This window comes from Bos grunniens, chromosome 4 (genome assembly GCF_055505025.1).
Source record: "Bos grunniens cultivar Pamir isolate PY7600 chromosome 4, Bosgru_T2T1.0, whole genome shotgun sequence".
Lineage (NCBI taxonomy): Eukaryota > Metazoa > Chordata > Mammalia > Artiodactyla > Bovidae > Bos > Bos grunniens.
In genome coordinates this window covers 92,210,190-92,228,267 of record NC_141168.1, presented here as the reverse complement: position 1 = coordinate 92,228,267, position 18,078 = coordinate 92,210,190, and the positions used below count along the sequence as shown (strand labels likewise).

Genomic DNA, 18,078 nt, shown 5'->3' with positions numbered 1-18,078 from the left:
GATCATGAAGGTCTTATAGGCCATTGAAAAAGTTTTGTTTTTATTCAGTGACATGGGTGCCTTTGGAGTATTTTGAGGAGGAAAAAAGTGACATTATTTTGTATTTTAAAAGGCTTACTCTGCTGCATTAAGAATAAACTTTAGGAATGGAGGAGTAGGGTCAGAAAGATGTTCACTGAGATATACTTTTAATACTGCTGAAATCTGATAACTTATGCACTGTTTTTTACCAACCATTGTTATAAATAAGATTAGTTTAATATTGTTCTCTAGTGTTGTCCTGTGCTAGTTTTAGTCTCTGGGTGAAACAAATTATCTCAGATTGGTGAGTAGGAGACTCTTTGAGCTAAATTGTATGTCCTTTTGACATGTCCTCATCATTTTGAGCGCTTCACTCTCTGGTAAGATGTTATAGATTTATTCCTTCTGAGCTATTCCAAATCCTGAAAGATGATGCTGTGGAAGTGCTGCGCTCAATATGCCAGCAAATTTGGAAAACTCAGCAGTGGCCACAGGACTGGAAAAGGTCAGTTTTCATTCCAATCCCAAAGAAAGGCAACGCCAAAAAATGCTCAAACTACCACACAATTGCACTCATCTCACACGCTAGTAAAGTAATGCTCAAAATTCTCCAAACCAGGCTTCAGCAATATGTGAACCCTGAACTTCTTGATGTTCAAGCCGGTTTTAGAAAAGGCAGAGGAACCAGAGATCAAATTGCCAACATCCGCTGGATCATGGAAAAAGCAAGAGAGTTCCAGAAAAACATTTATTTCTGCTTTATTGACTATGCCAAAGCCTTTGACTGTGTGGATCACAATAAACTGTGGAAAATTTTGAAAGAGATGGGAATACCAGACCACCTGATCTGCCTCTTGAGAAATTTGTATGCAGGTCAGGAAGCAACAGTTAGAACTGGACATGGAACAACAGACTGGTTCCAAATAGGAAAAGGAGTACATCAAGGCTGTATATTGTCACCCTGTTTATTTAACTTATATGCAGAGTACATTATGAGAAATGCTGGACTGGAAGAAACACAAACTGGAATCAAGATTGCCGCGAGAAATATCAATAACCTCAGATATGCAGATGACACCACCCTTATGGCAGAAAGTGAAGAGGAACTCAAAAGGAACTCTTGATGAGAGTGAAAGTGGAGAGTGAAAAAGTTGGCTTAAAGCTCCACATTCTGAAAATGAAGATCATTGCATCCGGTCCCACCACTTCATGGGAAATAGATGGGGAAACAGTGGAAACAGTGTTGACTTTATTTTTGGGGGCTCCAAAATCACTACAGATGGTGATTGCAGCCATGAAATTAAAAGATGCTTACTCCTTGGAAGGAAAGTTATGACCAACCTAGATACCATATTCAAAAGCAGAGACATTACTTTGCCAACAAAAGTTCATCTAGTCAAGGCTATGGTTTTTCCTGTGGTCATGTATGGATGTGAGAGTTGGACTGTGAAGAAGGCTGAGCGCCAAAGAATTGATGCTTTTGAACTGTTGTGTTGGAGAAGACTCTTGAGAGTCCCTTGGACTACAAGGAGATCCAACCAGTCCATTCTGAAGGAGATCAGCCCTGGGATTTCTTTGGAAGGAATGATGCTAAAGCTGAAAGTCCAGTACTTTGGCCACCTCATTCGAAGAGTTAACTCATTGGAAAAGACTCTGATGCTGGGAGGGATTGGGGGCAGGAGGAGAAGGGGATGACAGAGGATGAGACGGCTGGATGGCATCACTGACTCGATGGACGTGAGTCTCAGTGAACTCCGGGAGTTGGTGATGGACAGGGAGGCCTGGCGTGCTGTGATTCATGGGGTCGCAGAGAGTCGGACACGACTGAGTGACTGATCTGATCTGATCTGAACACAGTCCTCAGAGAAGGCAATGGCACCCCACTCCAGTACTTTTGCCTGGAAAATCCCATGGGTGGAGGAGTCTGGTAGGCTGCAGTCCATGGGGTCGCTAGAGTCGGACACGACTGAGCGACTTCACTTTCACTTTTCACTTTCATACATTGGAGAAGGAAATGGCAACCCACTCCAGTGTTCTTGCCTGGAGAATCCCAGGGACGGGGGAGCCTGGTGGGCTGCTGTCTATGGGGTCGCACAGGGTCGGACACGACTGAAGCGACTTAGCAGCAGCAGCAGCAGCAGCAACACAGTCCTGGAAACAGCACTCTAAGAAACCCTGATTCTTATTTGGCAGAAATGGTAGTTAGAAAGCAAGATTTCAGATTTGTTCGAGGACTGAGCAGCAGTGAACAAATGACTGCCTATGAGTGCCCCCGACCTTGGACCATGATATGTGGAATGGAGTAGGCTGGCTCCTGGACACAGAAGTCCAGTTAATGGAATTAATTGTTCATTGTTTGGAAAGACCTGATGGATCCACCTCTAATGGCACCTAGTATAACGTGGGGAGACAGATCTGTACTGGAAATGCTGACTGCTGGCTAGGCCACCAGGATGCTTCTTTTACAGCCGGGTTCCACCCCTCCCCATGGGGGTGGCTCTGGGTTTGTGAAAAACAGGAGTGGCCTTCCCTTCCTTGTAACTGAACAGGGCCGTGCTGCTGTTGATTCCCTTTTCACTGATTCAGTAAACTAAAATTTTGACTCCAAAATTTGCCCATACCCTGGCAAATGATTGTTCTGAGCATACTGGGTGCCTTACTCTTGATACTCTGGCTGTTGCTGTCTGTATCATATTCGTGGTATCTGACCCTAGGGATATCTCAGAAAGATGGGTGGACCAAAATTGTAAGAGTTGTACAGGGTATGTAGGAATGGAGCATCTCTTCAGGCCACTGAAGATGACTGTTCTTTTGCTCTCCGTACATCCCCTGCCCACCCAGTGCCTGCTTCTCCTACACTCTACTCTCATTACTAACCTGCCTGTGTACTTGCCCCAGACCCCAGCTGGTGATTGTTCTTATCAAAGGGGCAGTGGGGGCGTGGCCCTCTACTGATTTCCCTGGTTACTAATGAGCCCATTTGATGAGCTGACTGATTCCCCTATAAATGTTAATCTTCTCTTCCCAGCTGGAACAAAGACTGCCGCCATGTCCCGCCTGCTGGCTCTTGCACACAGTAGGGTGTCACTCCAGAACCCGGCTTCAGACGTGTAAGCTCCCCCTTCCATTAAACCGTTTATGTCTCTTTTACTGAAAAGAAAAAAAAAGAAACCAAGATCTCGGCATTGAAGTATTTTATATTTTTGAGTCTGTTTTTGTAATTCAAGTTCTTTCCAGGAAACTTACTCACTTTTATAGCTAAATTTTCAGATTTATTGGCAAAGTTGTGTTTATTTTGCAGGAATCTTTTTTTTTTTTTTTAAAGTCTTTACCATACCTCTATTTCTTTAACAGCTCTGGTTTGGGCTTTAAGATAACATTCTCAAACAGATTTTGGATTCCAAGTAATTTGCATGGGGCAGTGGTTGGTTGTCTTCTATTTCATTAATTTCTTTGTTCAGCTTTATTTTTCTAGTTTATTTTGGGTTAATTATATTTAACCTCAGCATCCCCAATTAAATCTGAAAGTATACAGGTGAAACCAGGCTCAGTAGTTTGTCAAAATCCCCAGGGAATTTCCATGTACAGCAACATTTGGGAAACACTGGAAAATGACAGGCATTGGTTAGGTTACTCACCATCCTGTTCCTTGCTAAATATACTAGCAAATTAACATTTTTGTTTTGTCTTTCTTAAATATTATTTCTTGCAATGTATGCTAAAATGTACTGTCCCTAAAAAAATACTGCCTGATGATGACCTTTAACAAAACTCAGAACTTGTGCATTTCATTCATACTTGTGAGATGAAAGCAACAAGTACTGTAGAAGCAGATTCTGTATTTATGAGAATAAGGAAACTTATTTTAGACTAAAAAGTGACCAGAGCAAGGGAGAAAAATTAGAAGCCCAAATTTATAATTAAGAAACCAACTATTACTGCTCTTAGAGAATTTATTTAAATGCCTATTGAGTTCTGCTTCTAAAGGAAGGGTTGTTTTGGCAGTGGGAAGAGGAATAATTCATTCATTGTAAAATGGAGTCCAGATAAATGAGAATTCACCAGAAAACTAAATTCTTTACAATCCTATGCCAAGTTCTTTTTTTTTTTCCTGATTTTTCCAAGTTCTTTTCTCTCTCAGTCTTTCCCTTCTCTCTCTTAATTATATTTGCAAATTCTTGCCATTTGGAACAGTTTTGGAGCAATGGCAAAGTGATGCTTGAGAGGTGAAAGGAAATCACAACCTGGCCTGGAATCAATTGATAGGGAGCATTCTTGCCGGCCCTTACCACCTGATCCGCAGCTGCACGAGAGATGCGGCTGCTCAGCTGCAGACTGAGCAGTTTGAGTCCGCTCATGGTAATTGGTTTCAGATGAAACCAGAAAACTCATTTCACACTGTCCTCATCTCACTGCCCAAGGAATTGGAGGACGTAATATGACGTATTCAAGGCAAAATCCCAGCTTCATGGAAATCCCATCACTTAAATTCTAGTGTGAATTGGATCTGATTGTGTCCTGGTAGTCCTTACATGGTGAGAAAGATTATTATAATATTACTGCATTGGCTAGTTGTGCTCACCCTGCCACTCTGGCTGTGGCTCTTCTATTTCCTTCAGAACGTCTAGTTTTACAAACACTAAATATGTCCTTAATCATGTTATTAAGGAAAATATTGGTAATCATATTCCTAAGTTGGAAGGGAAATAGTGGGTACAGCTTTATTTCATTCTCACTAAATTCTACCCTTTAAATTTAAAGCTTCAGATAAAATGAAAATGCTGTCAATATATATTCTCCTTTCCGTTGGTACGGAGAAGGCAATGGCACCCCACTCCAGTACTCTTGCCTGGAAAATCCCATGGATGGAGGAGCCTGGTAGGCTGCAGTCCATGAGGTTGCTGAGGGTCGGACAGGACTGAGTGACTTCACTTTCACTTTTCACTTTCATGCATTGGAGAAGGAAATGGCATCCCACTCCAGTGTTCTTGCCTGGAGAATCCCAGGGACGGGGAGCCTGGTGGGCTGCCGTCTATGGGGTCGCACAGAGTCGGACACGACTGAAGTGATTTAGCAGTTCCGTTGGTAAAAATAAATATTTTATTCATTACACACAGTGTGTGTGTGTGTGTGTGTGTTTGTGTGTGTGTGTGTGTATATATATATATAAATTTCAGAATTTCTCTAGTAGAGAAATTGAGTCTATCCTATTTCTAATTTGAAAGTAAGTGTTAGTCACTCACTCATGTCTGACTCTTTGCGACCCGTGGACTACAGCCCACCATGGTCCTCTGTCCATAGAATTCTCCAGGCAAGAATACTCTAGTCAGTAGCCATTCCCTTCCCTAGGGGATCTTCCCGACCCAGGAATTGAACCTGAGTGAACCACCAGTGACTGTAAATGTTATTTTTAGCTTCAGGTAAAGTAACAAGATGTCCAGTAGTAGTGACTTAAACTATGAGGGCCTCCTAGCTATTAGAAGTCTGAAAGCAAAGTGCTTCCAGGATTGGTTCAGTAGCTGAAGAATGGTATAAAGAACCCAGATGTTTTGCATCATAATCACACTCCCAGCTCCATTATTCCCACTGTCTCTATGTGTCAAGGGTCTCTGTGCTTATGGTGACAAGATAATGTCGCTAGAGCCAAACATCGTATCTTCCTAGAACACTATTGGTGGTGTTCTGGTCAATGTTTAATGACCCACTCTCTGGACAAACAAGTAACATACTAATTTGCAGCATTTGATGATTTCCATGTTGTAAATTTGCCAACCATGGCTAATTGCAAGCTCCAGTGTGATGTCATTGCATGGGGTGTTGGAAAGAGAGATTCACAATCATAAATTAGCATTTGTTAGTTCCAACATACCACCAGATACTATCCAAAGTATCTTGGATACTATCCAAGTATCTTGGAGAATTAAATTGTTTTCTAAAAAGGAAAAGTTTTCCCAGAAACTCTTTAATTTTGCTTATGTCTCATTGGTCTGACTTGCGTCTAATGCTAACCCTTAAACTTATTACCACAACCATGATTGCTGGAAAAGACTAATTTTTATTCATTCCTGGAAGCAGGGTGACCTTCTTTAAACTTACAGCAGAGTAAATACCTGCAAAATAGTGGAGCAGTCCAGGAACTCAGAAGGCAGTAAGAGTGCCTGGTGGGTGGGCAAATAATGGTGTCTGCCAACAGGACAAAGCCAGACATAACTATGTTCTTAAGCACAAATACACATGAAAAGGAATATAGAAATGTAAGCATATATATGTTTTATTCTACTTCCAGCATCATTTTATGAGTCTACCATAAAAACACACACACATCATTTGAATGTGTCATCTTTTTGTTTGGGCAACTCCTGGAGTCTCGTCATAGTGAAACATCAAAGTGGGAAGGAGACGAGCTGAGTTGGCTTGACGACTCTCAGAAAGCACTTCAAACTGTGCGAATGGTTGAGAACAGCTAAAATTCCCCAAGAAAAACATCATCTCTTACATGAAACATGATCCTGAACAATGTTAATATATTTTTGAACTTGAACAGTTTATTATCTGCTGTTCTACAGCACCTTTCTAAAGCATGCTCATCATTTCTAGCAGTTGAGATGTTTCCTTTTTTATTTGAAAGAATGAAGTCTCCCCCACAGAGGTGTGCATAACTGAGTTTAGGACAGTAGCTAGGGATAGTTTAAGAAGGACCCAGGCAGACAAAAATAAAGACTGTTTTCTTGAGGTCAAAGAAAGGAGGTATGCTTTTTCCTCTTGATTAAAGGATAGTAATTCATGTCTTCCCATTATGGCATTTTCCAGTTTTCTAATTATATTTTTTCTAAGAAAGATGTTAGTTCCTTTTTAAAAATGTTCATTTCTGTCATTCAAAGTTCATGCTTCTCCTTTTTCGGTACTTTACCCCCAAACACACACCAACCACTTTGTCTGTGAATCTACATTTTCCCCCTTCTTTAAACGGAAGCTGGATTTTAGATACCTTTTTTGCTTCACATGCCATTGTTAACTATTTTACTTACTAACAATGAAGAGGTGACACAAGCCATTCAAAAACTGTGCCTGTTGTGATGAGGGATTCATAACCCTGTTGCTTGAAGGCTTTAAAATATCAGGCCAGGATTCATGATTACCTTTACAAATTATTAATTCCTGAAGATGAGGTAGTGCGTGAATCAAACACACAAAGAACTCTGTCAATAATGTTGCTGCAATGGTAATGAGCTATCTGTTGCCATAAAAGTTAGTTATATTACATTAGTGTTGTTCTATGGTACCTTTACATGGTTTAATCTATGTTGTTAGTAATGCAATATTAACATTTACTATATATGAACAGTTCAGTTCAGTCACTTAGTCGTGTCCCAGTCTTTGCTACCCCATGAGTCACATCATGCCAGGCCTTGCTGTCCATCACCAACTCCTGGAGTTGACTCAAACTCATGTCCATCAAGTTGGCAATGCCATCCAGCCATCTCATCCTCTGTCATCCCCTTCTCCTTCTGCCTCCAATCCCTCCCAGCATGAGGGTCTTTTCCAATGAGTCAACTCTTCACATGAGGTGGCCAAAGTATTGGAGTTTCAGCTTTAGCATCAGTCCTTCCAATGAATACCCAGGACTGATCTCCTTTAGGATGGACTGGTTGGATCTCCTTGCAGTCCAAGGGACTCTCAAGAGTCTTCTCCAACACCACAGTTCAAAAGCATCAATATGTACTGAGGCTTAAAAATAGCTTTTTTACTTTCTTATTTTGGAGAAAGAACAGTTATCATTTTGCTCTCTGTTAATGGAGAATTACTCTAGCAGACATAGATTAGAAAATAAGAGATATTGGAAAGATATAAGGAGGCAACCCTTTGAGGTTGATAACTCCTCCAAAAGGGATGAATTGTCAATGTTGGAAATATTGAGAAAAGAACAGATTTTTTTTTTTTGGCCCTCAATGTTTTAGCAATGATTTATCTAATGTCCAGAGGGTGACCCAAGAGATCTGGTGTATCCTTCCAGGTTTGAGTTTGTTCAATCATATAAAATCGGTTTCACTCCAAAGTTAGTTTACTAAGTAATTTCATTTTGGCTACTGGATATATTTATCCTTCCCTGGGGTCCTAGAAAATAAGAGCTTCCTTCACCAGGAGTACTTTATGAATACTAAGATATTACCCACCCCACCCCCTGCATCAGATGTGAGATAGTCCATTTGAAACATGTCATTTTTTTGGACTGACCAGTTTGAGTATTCCATGGACATGTGATAAGAAAATAATGTCTTTATACTTCAAATTAAAAAAAAATCATTTTCTGATGCCACTTTCAAAAGCATAATTTTTAAAATATATGTTTATAATAGTTGTTTCTTTGTACCTCTAAACCTAGGGCTATTATATTCAGGTTCTTGTTTCATTACTTTTATATACAGAAATACCAATTTTGAGAAAGTAAGTTGGTGCTCCTCAATACCAAAATGTGTTTTAATGAAATGTAGATAATTTACTCACTTCATTGTTAGAATCATTAAAAATTAAAATAAATTTGGAATCTTTACACTTATGGTAACACAGGTACAGTGAAGAATTAGCAAATTACTCTGAACTAAAATGTAATTCACAATTGATTTCTTTTAAGCAAATATACTTTTCCTTCTCTTATAAGAATTTCATGTGGTTACTGCAGATTCCTGATTAATCACATTTTTTAAGTGTGCCTTTTACTAAATGCATATTTACATTTTAGAAATTAAATTTTTATTCTAGAAAAGTTTTATAGAAAAGTTAAAAAGATAGTACAGAGAATTGCCACATCAGTTCAGTTCAGTCCCTCAGTCGTTTCCGACTCTGCAACCCCATGGACTGCAGCACACCAGGCTTCCCTGTCAATCACCAACTCCCGGAGTCTACTCTAACTCATGTCCATTGCATTGGTAATGCCATCCAACCATTTCATCCTCTGTTGTTCCCTTCTCCTCCCACCTTCAATCTTTCCCAGCATCAGGGTCTTTTCAAATGAGTCAGCTCTTCGCATCTGGTAGCCAAAGTATTGGAGCTTCAACTTCAGCATCAGTCCTTCCATTGAATATTCAGGACTGATTTCCTTTAGGATGGACCAGTTGGATCTCCTTGTGTCCAGGGGACTTACAATAGTCTTCTCCAACACCACAGTTCAAAAGCATTAATTCTTCAGTACTCAGCTTTCTTTATAGTCCATATCTCACATCCATACATGACTACTGGAAAAACCATAGCTTTGACTAGACAGAGCTTTGTTGGCAAAGTAATATCTCTGCTTTTTAATATGCTATCTAGGTTGGTCATGGAGAAGACAATGGCACCCCACTCCAGTACTCTTGCCTGGAAAATCCCATGGATGGAGGAGCCTAGTGGGTCACAGTCCATGGGGTCGCTAAGAGTCGGACACGACTGAGAGACTTCACTTTCACTTTTCACTCTCATGCATTGGAGAAGGAAATGGCAACCCACTCCAGTGTTCTTGCCTGGAGAATCCCAGGGACGGGGGAGCCTGGTGGGCTGCCGTCTATGGGGTCACACAGAATAGGACATGACTGAAGCGACTTAGCAGCAGCAGCAGGTTGGTCATAGCTTTTATTCCAAGGAGCAAGCGTCTTTTAATTTAATGGCTGCAGTCACCAGGGATTTTGGAGCCCAAGAAAATAGTCTGTCACTGTTTCTTTCCATTGTTTCCCCATCTATTTGCCATGAAGTGATGGGACCAGATGCCATGATCTTAGTTTTCTGAATGTTGAGTTTTAAGCAACTTTTTCACTCTTTCACTTTCATCAATAGGCTCTTTAGTTCTTCACTTTCTGCCATAAGGGTGGTGTCATCTTCATATCTGAGGTTATTGATATTTCTCCTGGTGATCTTGATTCCAGCTTGTGCTTCATCCAGCCTGGCATTTTGCATGATGAGGTTATTGATATTTCTCCCGGCAATCTTGATTCCAGCTTGTGTTTCTTCCAATCCAGCATTTCTCATGATATACTCTGCATATAAGTTAAATAACAAGGTGACAATATACAGCCTTGACATACTCCTTTCCCTATTTGGAACCAATGTGTTGTTTCATGTCCAATTCTAACTGTTGCTCTGTGACTTGCATACAGATTTCTCAGGCAGGTCAGGTGGTCTGGTATTCCTGTCTCTTTAAGAATTTTCCAGTTTGTTGTAATTCACACAGTCAAAGGCTTTGGTGTAGTCAATTATGCAGAAGTAGATGTTCTTCTGGAACTCTTGCTTTTTCGGTGATCCAGCAGTTGTTGGCAATTTGATCTCTGGTTCCTCTGCCTTTTCTAAATCCATCTTGAACATCAGGATGTTCATGCTTCATGTACTGTTGAAGCCTGACTTGGAGAATTTTGAGCATTACTTTGCTAGCATGTGAGATGAGTGCAATTGTGTAGTTTGAACATTCTTTAGCATTGTCTTTCTTTGCGATTGGAATGAAAACTGACCTTTTCCAGTCCTGTGACCACTGCTGAGTTTTCCAGATATGCTGGCATATTGAGTGCAGCACTTTCACAGCATCATCTTTTAGGATTTGAAATAAGTCAGCTGGAATTCCATCACCTCCACTAGCTCTGTTTGTAGTAAATCTTCCTAAGACCCACTTGACTTTGCATTCCAGGATGTCTGGCTCTTGGTGAGTGATCACACCATCATGGTTATCTGGGTCATGAAGATCTTTTTTGTGTAGTTCTTCTGTGTACTCTTGCCACCTCCTCTTAATATCTTCTGCTTCTGTTAGGTAACATATCTCCCCATAATTTCACCTGTTATTAATATCTTACATTAGTACAGAGTATAGTTAACACAATCACGGAATCAATATTGATATATTATTATTAGCTGAAATCTATACTCTATTGAGATTTCCTCAATTTGCACCCAGTGTTCTTCTGTTTTAGTGTCCCATCCAGGATATCACATTGCATTTAGTAGTCATAATTCCTTAGGCTTCTCTTGGCTGTGACAGTTTCTCAAACTTTCCCTGTGTTTTGATGACCTCATCATCTTTGAGGCATCCTGGTCAGATATTTGGTAGCCCTCAATTTGGGTTTATCTGATGGTTTTCTCATGATTACTCTGGTGTTACAGGTCTTGGGGAATAAGCCAAATGAATTTTTACATACAAGTGTTTTATTCTGTCTTCCCATTTTCACACTGTGGATATTGTTTATGAAAGTACAGATTTAGGGTCTGCATTGTCTACCATAAAGTTTTAAGTGGATCATACAACAAAGTTAAAATTTCCAAAACAAGGAAATCATAATTTCAGCAAAATTTTGCTTCCCTCTGGAAAGAGTAGATTGGTTGGTAAGAATTTGGTGATTTCCTATTTTTTCAATCACAAATACACAGGATTGGTTGTTTGGTAAATAAGTCATGTCCAACTCTTTTGAGACCTCCTGGGCTGTAGCTCGCCATACTCCTCTATCTGTGGGATTTCCCAGGCAACAATAATGGCATGGGTTGCCATTTCCTTCTCCAGGGGATCTTCCTGATCCAGGATCGAACCCTCATCTCTTATGTCTCCTGCGTTGGCTGGCGGGTTCTTTACCACTGAGCCTCAGTTCAGTCCCTTAGTCGTGTCCAATTCTTTGCAACCCCATGGACTGCAGCATGTCAGACTTCTCTGTCCATCACCAACTCCTGGAGCTTACTCACTCATGTCCATTGAGTCAGTTATGCCATCCAACCATCTCATCCTCTGTCATCCCCTTCTCCTCCCACCTTCAATCTTTCCCAGCCTCAGGGACTTTTCCAATGAGTCAGTTCTTTGCATCAGGTGGCCAAAGTATTGTAGTTTCAGCTTCAGCGTCAGTTCTTCCAATGAATATTCAGGACTGATTTCCTTTAGGATGGACCAGTTGGATCTCCTTGCAGTCCAAGGGACTCTCAAGAGGCTTCTCCAACACCACAGTTCAAAGGCATCAATTCTTCAGTGCTCAGCTTTCTTTATAGTGCAACTCTCACATCCATACATGACGACTGGAAAAACCATAGCTTTGACTAGACAGACCTTTGTTGGTAAAGTAATGTCCCTGCTTTTTAATATGCTGTCTAGGTTGGTCATAGCTTTTCTTCCAAGGAGCAAGTGTCTTTTAATTTCATGGCTGCAGTCACCATCTGCAGTGATTTTGGAGCCTCCCAAAAAAAGTCTGACACTGTTTCCACTGTTTCCCCATCTATTTCCCAGGAAGTGATGGGACCAGATGCCATGATCTTAGTTTTCTGAATGTTGACTTTTAAGCCAACTTTTTCACTCTCCTCTTTCACTTTCATCAAGAGGCTCTTCAGTTCTTTACTTTCTGCCAGAAGTGTGGTGTCATCTGCCTGTGCTATAGGTAGGACCTTTATGTTTATGCATTGTATATGTATATGTATATTTGCATCTGCTAATCCTATACTCCCAGATGTTGAGCCATCTTTGTCTTTCATGAATCCAATTTCATCATGGTGTGTGATCTTTTTTATGTGTTGTTGGACTTGGTTTACTGATATTTTGTTGAGAACACTTGTTTGCATTTGTATGTGTCAAAGATACTGGCTTGTAATTTTCTTTTTTGATAGTGTTGATTTTGGTATTAGGGTGATGGTGACATCATAGAATATCTTTTGGAGTGTTTCTTCCTCTTAAATCTTTTGGAAGACTTTAGAATAAAATGCTTTCTTAAGATGAATATTCTATTAGTTAGGGGTTTTAAAAACTACTGTCCCTATATATATGTTGCACTGAAAATATTGATACTAATATTATGAGGTTTATGGTGTATCTTGTCAGTTATTCTAATTAAATATTAATCTGTATTTTCTAATATTAAAAAATTAAAATGATATCACTTACCTTGTTTGTATTTCAGGAAGAGGGTGAGAGTAACAAAGCTTATTCAGTTGAAATTTGCACTCGTCTTAGTTGAGAAAAATGAGTAAATTAAAAAAGTTAAAGCCACTAAATCAGAATTCTTACATATTCTTATGTGGCAGTGTCTGACAAAAAGTTTGCAATAAAAAGAGGAAGGAGAAGTACAATATTATATCAATTTTGAAATAATAAAAAATAATATTTTGCCTTTGGCATATTTAATGTATCTAAATAATAAATCTTATCAAATTTAATGGGCTTCCCAGGTGGCACAGTGGTAAGGAATCTGCCTGCCAACAGGAGACGCAAGAGACATGGGTTCAACCCCTGGGTAGGGAAAATCCCCTGAGGCAGGAAACAGCAACCCACTCCAGTATTCTTGCCTGGAAAATTCCAGAGGAGCCTAGTTGGCTACAGTTCATGAGGTCACAAAGAGTTGGACACAAAAAGAGGAAGGAGAAGTACAATAACAATAGCATATCAATTTTGAAATAATAACAAATAATAATTTGTCTTTGGTTTTTGGCATATTTAATGAATCTAAATAATAAACTTTATGTAATTTAAAAGTTTCTTAATCACATTTGTGCATAGGTGAATGACTATTAACTTTTGAATGTATTCAGTTATTATGTTATTATTTTAGTAATCAATTGTGATTTAAAAAAAATATTTATTTGGCTGTGCTGAATCTTAGCTGTGGTATGCAGCATCTTCTCTGTGGCATGCGGGATCTAGTTCCCTGACCTAGCACTGAACATGGGCCTCCTGAATTAGAAATGTGGAATCTTAGCCACTGGACCACCAGGGAAACTCCTCAATTGCAGTTTTACAAGGCATTATGTTAATAATAATCTTGCAATTTATTTAAAAATATTTTCACATCCATATGAGGTGGGGAGTAAAATCAATGCTTTTCTGGTTTTACAGATGAAAAAGCAAAGCACAGTTGGGTAACTTGTGTAGGTCACAGAGTGATTCACTGGGGCGACTTAGTATCCGAAATCTCAGGTCAGTAATTATTCCATTGAAGACCAGGGTTAGTTGTGATATATCTGTTCTATTTATAGTTTTAAATTTGGTTTTTCCCTTTTTATGTGGTTAGCTAAGAGTATTAGTACACTTTTTTCTTTATGGAAATCGTCAAAGTGGTTTAAGTTAGATAAAATTCTATATCTCATACTTGTGGTTTGAAGCAGCAAATTTTTAAGTGTAGAAAAGCAAATGAATGACAGTGAGGTGACATACTATCATGAGTTTAGTTGAAGTTTGGGATAAACGTCATATTGGTCAGAGCTTTATCCTTGGTGACTGTGCTGTTACTTTTCTGCTGGATTTACCCTGAGTCCTGGCCAGTATATTGTCTGTGCTCTTCTTTTTTCATAGAGACAAGGCAAGAGACAGTAGATAAACCAGTCAAGCCACAACCACCACAAATAGCGATCACTAGCATTAAGAGTGGAGAAGGCAATGGCACCCACTCCAGTACTCTTGCCTGGAAAATCCCATGGACAGAGGAGCCTGGTGGGCTGCAGTCCATGGGGTCGCTGGGAGTTGGACATGACTGAGCGACTTCACTTTCACTTTTCACTTTCATGCATTGGAGAAGGAAATGGCAACCCACTCCAGTGTTCTTGCCTGGAGAATCCCAGGGATGGGAGAGCCTGGTGGGCTGCTGTCTATGGGGTCGCACAGAGTCGGACACGACTGAAGCGACTTAGCAGCAGCAGCAGCATTATCTTCATTTACAAATGTTGTAATTTCTATATACTTTACTACTAAAGTCTGAATATATTGGGAGTTTGCTGTTTCTCAGACTATTGGTGATATGTAGACAACACAGATAATTGACCTGTACAACTAACTAGAAAGAAATGATGGCAAGATAAATTGCATTATTTTGTATCAGTTTAATTAGAGAAAGCTCATGTACAGCACTGACAATACTAGACTTTTCTGTGTTTCTAGAGGTCATGTAAAACTGAATCTACATCAGAGAAGCTGATCCTGCCTCCTGAATGAGCCAGGAAGCAGGATTCTGCCTCCTGGTAAGTTGCCTTTGCTGAGCTACAACCCTTCAAATAGGAAGTTACTCACTCTATTTAGTCTTTATCTCTTTTGCCACAAGTCATCCCTATTTGCTTTATTATCTTTTGGGGGGAGATTTAATTAACTTTTATTGGAGTATTCAATTAATTTACAGTGTTGTAGTAGTTTCTGCTGTAGAGCAAATCAGTTACATATACACATATCTGAGCACATCAGTTACATATACACGTATCTGCTCTTTTTTTAGGTTCTTTTCCCATATTGGTCATTTCATAGTGTTGAGTGGAGTTCCCTATGCTACACAGTGGGTTCTTATTATTTATCCATTTTATTTTAATATGCTGTTAATTATTCACTCCTTTCATATGACATTTTCAGAAAGATGACAAGGTTCAAGGTATACTTTTTATGGACTTCCCCTGTCTGTAAGTAGGAGACTTTCTGTCCCCTCTGAATTTCCATTGTTAGGCATTTTTACTTTTCTGATGTAAAGTAAGTACATCATGTGTGTTACTTCTTGTAACACATATGTGTTACATGTGTGTTTTTTGTCATATGTGTTACTTTTTGTCATGTGTGTTACTTATGTGTGCATACTGGTTTTGTCCTCTTTACCTGAGTGCATATTCTGGTAAAATTGCAAGAGCCATGATGTACATCTTGCTATCCACAGCATTAGTCTCTTGCTTAGTGTAATGTAAGAAGTTAGTGAAGAAAATCTTTATCACAGAATGACATTTCAGAAAAATGCCACTTTTTCTTAGTATCTCTGAATATTTAATACTATTCAAATGCAACCAAACTTATTCAACTCAGAGCAGCATATGCACAGAGTAAACACCTCTGTGTTGGTGGGTGTGTGTGTTCTTTTGTTTGTTTTGTTTTGTTTTTAGCATTGATTGGGCTTTCTGAAATCCTAGAGAGACAGAAAAATACAAAAAGGCTTCCAGGTATTTTCAACAGACTTCTCTAGCTTTATGAATATTTATAAAAGCCATTTCTACTTAAATTTAGCTTGCTTCACTTGTTATTGTTTTATGTCATTTTCTACAGTGTTTTTAATAGTCTATATACCTTACTGAGTGCGTACATTTAAGGTGTTTTGATGCTGTGTGGAAGCTTCATAAAAGGAGGTCACCTAGAGTTCAGAAATGTTTAGACAAGAGAAAAAAAATCTCAGGAAGGTTCTCCTTGTGGTTAGTAATTTAGAACCTCAGCATTGTTTACACTCAAGATATAATATGCCATGCTAAGATTATCTGTTGTGAATGAGACTAAGTGCAAAATGAAAAACTGGAGCAGTGTAATTGGTGTCATATTGAAGACAATATCTCAAATCCCTCCAGCCTGTGTCAATTAAAAATATCTATATAGATTCATGGTAATTTTAAAGTGATGCACTTACCTTGCGTTTGAAAAAGAAACTTAAAGAAAAGAACAATAACAGAAATTTCCATTGCTCTGCCTAAGTGGATTGCTCATAATTTTGGAACCTGTGCCTCAAGCTGTAAAGTCAAGAACAGAGAGCTTCTGAGTCATTATTCCCTTTCTTGTTTTGCCTAGAGGAAAGTAGAATTTAAGATGTGGTCATTTATGTATCTAAACGTACTACTTTAAATGCAGCCAGTCAGAGTACCCATTGAGAGAAAGAGGAGGCGGAAATGGCCACTGCTAGCTCCTGGCTGGGTGAAACATTTACACATAACTTCTGGCTCCCCCTCAAGTGGAGCTTTTGCGAGGGATTTATAGGTCAGATAGCTCAGCAGTTTCAGCCTCTGCCCACTGTACCTTAACAAAGCTTGTGCGTGTTTGTACAGCTGGGCTGGTAGCTGTGGGAGTCCCAGGAATCCCACAAGGCCCCGTCCTTTTACCTCCCCTTTGCCATTTACCAGCACACAAATACATACAGAATGAAACTGTCTGACTAGCAGGTTAAAGGTCCACAATTCAAACCCTGTTTATTTTCTTTCCTTGATTTCCTGCTGCTACAGTGAGTAAATGGTATTTTTCCCCCTTTGCTTTTTTTTTTTTTTTTTCTTAACCTGTTTGTCTATCAATGTCTGGTAGGGAATGAAAGAAATACTCACATTTCAACATAGTTTATGGGACTCTTGCTTTGGTGTATTATTTTGAATCTCTCTCTCTTAATCTCCCCCTACCCCAGAACACCCACCTACATTTCTCCCCCAACCCCGACACACAACTATCTCCTTTCTTTCTAGGTCTCTCCATTCTCTTCCTTTTCTCTCTCTCTCTCTTTTTTTTTTTTTTTTTGAAAAAGGACTTATTTACCCAAAGGAAGACACACAGACACACACACAAAATCCTCAAACTCTTCAAGTGTAATTTCACCTGACTGAAGGGTGTTATTCTAATTACTGTTGAACCCATTCTGAGAGGAGGCCTGTAAATGCTTGATGCAACTAGGAGAGTGGCAGTTAATATGCCTTTTGAATCAGTGCCACGAACTACAAAGACTGCCATCTGGGGAGGTATTACATTTGTAAGAAAAAATAGTTGAGACTTTTCTTTAAATGAGCTTGTAAATTCCAGTCAATCTTATGTTCACTTCATTTTTTTTTCCAAAAAATTCTCCCATATGAAATATTTAAAATCATATTAATTAACCAGAAAAGAAACAGCTATTCTAAACTGCAATGGCTATCACCTTACTCATACGTTTGACATGAATATGTGTGTGTGTGTGTGTGTGTGGTGAGAGAGAGAGAGAAAGTTGTTTACTATCATTCCCAACAGCCATTCCATTAAAATCCTTGAATTGGAAAATAATCAAATTAATGAAGAAAAATATTTTACATGTTCTGTTCTTAAATTGGAGAAGGCAATGGCACCCCACTCCAGTACTCTTGCCTGGAAAATCCCGTGGACGGAGGAGCCTGGTAATTATCTTGTTTGTTTGTACCAAAAGAAAAGTTTTAATTTTAGAAAACAAACGCAGTCCATTAATTTAAAAGCAGTATTTTTAATAATTGGTCACCCTTCATCTTCCATTACGTAGCCATTTTGGCAGATAATGTAGGAATGAAGGATTATTAAGGTTAGATGAGACTGGTTGGTACTCAAGTCTCACAGTTTAATTAGCATATTGTTCTAAGACAAGA

The 18,078-nt window shown here is 39.3% G+C and overlaps 1 long non-coding RNA gene across 9 annotated transcripts in view; it reads left to right on the top strand.

Moving 5' to 3' along the window:
* The first annotated feature begins 3,002 nt into the window (after positions 1 to 3,002).
* Positions 3,003 to 18,078, top strand: part of LOC147374527 (uncharacterized) — a 358,179-nt gene continuing 343,103 nt past the window's right edge. For all 9 annotated transcript variants that reach the window (XR_015162856.1, XR_015162859.1, XR_015162858.1 and 6 more), the window contains exon 1: positions 3,003 to 3,131. This is a non-coding gene — a long non-coding RNA (uncharacterized LOC147374527). The remainder of the gene's footprint in view (positions 3,132 to 18,078) is intronic.